Here is a 2,859-nt window from a genome sequence, read left to right on the forward strand (position 1 = left end):
AACAAAGTATCATCATACACTAGCTATTGCTTAGAATTTCTTTCCCTTTAGTTAATGACAGTCTGAGTATAACACAATTAGAGGTAGAAAGAGTGGAGTGGTGGAGATGTGGCCTAAAAGGTGAGAATTTCCTGGGTGCGATATCCTAGGCCAGTGTTTTCTCACAATTTTTGGTACAGCACGTGAAACACTTCCCAAACATTTTTGGACATCATACTCTTTCTCAGGAATATTATGTAAGGTGGGGTTTCAGCAAACACACTTGGGAAATGTGTTTCTGGATGACAATGAGCTGATACCTACAGAGCTTGGAAGAAAAAATACTGTGATCTGAGTGTGACAATCAGCCAAAATGTTCAGGAATTAAGCAGTTGGAAACATTGTGTGTATTATTGCTAGGGTCTGAATGTGTATGTCCCTCCAAACTTCATATGTTGAAATGTAATCTCTAAAATGACAGTATGGGGACATAGAGAATTGGGGAGAAGATTAAATTATAAGGGTGCTACCCTTGTGAACACCTTGACTGTCCCTTCTGCCATGTCAGAGTATTGTGGTAAGTAGGTCCTGATCAGACGCTGGTGGCTTCATCTTGGACTTCCAGCATCAAAACTGAGAAATCAACCTTTGTTACTTAAAAATTAACCAGTGTAAAGCATTTTGTTACAGCAGCCCAAACAGACTAAGACAATCATATAAATATTTATTTTGAAATAATTAAACAGATATATTTCTTTCAGTGCTATTTACATTTGAAACAAAAATTTACTATTCTATGTAATTGTTGGCATTAAAAAATTAGTTTCAGGCAGAAAAGTGCTATATTTTATATAAATACTTTACTTTCTTAAAGTAAAATTACTCAAAGTGAATTCATTATCATATACCTTTAGTAACGTTTCAAACATTTTGTATGTATTTTTATTACTTTTTAGCTAATACATACTTTCTTTGATGCAGCCATTACTTAGGAGGGTATTTTATAGTTTCCATGGAATTATGAAATTTATGAAACAAATGTGTTGTCTATATTTATAGGAGTGAAAGTTTTATTTGTATTTAAATATTTCAAATATTTGAATTTTGGATGCATATTACTGATCATGATTGTATCTTCTAGGTTCTTAGCTTTTTTGTTACGCTTATTTTGTTTACTCTGGTGTCTATCAACTTCTGAAAATGGCACATCAGAGTGTTCAGCTAGAGGTAGCAGCGCAGAGGGGCCGAGCTGAGTGGAGTCCGAAGTCGGCCCGCAGATGGTGGCTCTGGGAGAGACCGAGTAGGGAGGCTAGAGGTCGTGAGCACCGCTGACAAGCCATGGGGAAAAAACAGAACAGCAAGAGTGAAGATGGTGCCAGGGATGATCTTGATCTTGATGCCTTGGCTGCAGAAATAGAAGGAGCTGGTGCTGCCAGAAAACAGGAACCTCAAAGACAAAGGGGAAAAAGAAAAAGGAGAAAAAGAAGCAGGACTTTGATGAAAATGATACTCTCAAAGAACCGGAAGAACTGTCTCCAGAAGCTCACGGCATCAACGTAGATAGAGAGCTGTTGTTGTGAAGCCGACAGAAAACAGTAAAGAAGATTCTACTTCAAAACAAGATTAAAAAAAAAGAAGAAGGGCAAAAACAAAGTTTTGATGATAATGATAGTCAAGAATCAGATGATAAAGATTCAAAGTCAAGAAAGATTGCAGAATCCAAAGTGGAAATACATTCTGGGAGTAATGGTGATGATTTTAATAAAATGTCTAAGAAAAGCTAAAGGGAAAGCTCAGATATGTAATAAAAAGTAGGACAGCTTAGAGGAGGATGAGGAGCGCAGTAAAAGAACCAAAGAGCCTTCCAGAGTGAACTCTGCAGGGGAAAGTGTGATGAGGCTCATGGTGAAGTTTTGCAGTCTGGAAAAGGACAGAAAAAAATTTAAAAACTAAGCCAGGTGCTAATGTTGGTGACAGGAATGAAGATGATGACTCTTCCCATTTAAAATTAAGACAGCGGCCTAAAAGAAGGCAGGAAAGAAAGAGCGTGAGAGGAAGAAGCGAGATGAAGAGAAAGCAAAAGTATGGAAATTGAAAGAAAAAGACGAATTAAAAACAACTAAAAAGGAGCAGGGTAAACAAAAAGAACCTCAAAAGAAACTCAAAGAGGAAGCGGTCAGATCCAAAGTGAGTGCTGATACAGGAGCTGCCCCAGCATCTGCAGAGAAAGAGACGTTCACAGCTGCAGAAGGTGACAATGAAAGAGATAAAAGAAGAAAGATAAGAAGAAAAAGAAAATAGAAAAGGAAGATAAAGAGAAAGAAAAGATAAAAGGACCTAGAAAAGCTTCTGTTAAAGCTATGCAAGAAGCTCTGGCTAAGCTTAAAGAAGAAGAGGAAAGACAGAAGAGAGAAGAGGAAGAATGCATAAAGCGACTTGAAGAGTTAGAAGCCAAGCAGAAAGAAGAGGAACGATTGGAACAAGAAAGAAGAGAAAGGAAAAAAAACAAAAAGAAAAAGAAAGAAAAGAATGCATGAAAAAGAAGGGAAATATTTAACTAAATCCTAGAGAGAAGCTAGAGCCAGAACCAAAGCTATCTTTAAACTTCTATAAGCTCAGGGTGTTGATGTGCCATCAAAAGACTCTTTGTCAAAGAAAAGGCTAATTTATAAAGATAAAAAGAAGAAAAAAATACCACAGTAGCTAGAAAATAAAGAAGTTTCTGAAGCAGTGGAGTTAAGTCCCACTGCAGAAGTTGTGGAACAAGGTGTACTAGAGAAAGAAGATACCCCACCTCCTGTAGAAGAAGAAGAAGAAGAAGAAGAAGAAGAAGAAGAAGAAGAAGAAGAAGAAGAAGAAGAAGAAGAAGAAGAAGAAGAA

General features: G+C 37.0%; 1 pseudogene; it reads left to right on the forward strand.

The window, feature by feature from the left end:
- The first annotated feature begins 1,310 nt into the window (after window positions 1-1,310).
- Window positions 1,311-2,859, forward strand: part of LOC101586754 — a 3,846-nt pseudogene continuing 2,297 nt past the window's right edge.

The sequence above is a fragment of the Octodon degus genome, unplaced genomic scaffold (genome assembly GCF_000260255.1).
Source record: "Octodon degus isolate 3935 unplaced genomic scaffold, OctDeg1.0 scaffold00221, whole genome shotgun sequence".
In the NCBI taxonomy this organism is placed as follows: domain Eukaryota; kingdom Metazoa; phylum Chordata; class Mammalia; order Rodentia; family Octodontidae; genus Octodon; species Octodon degus.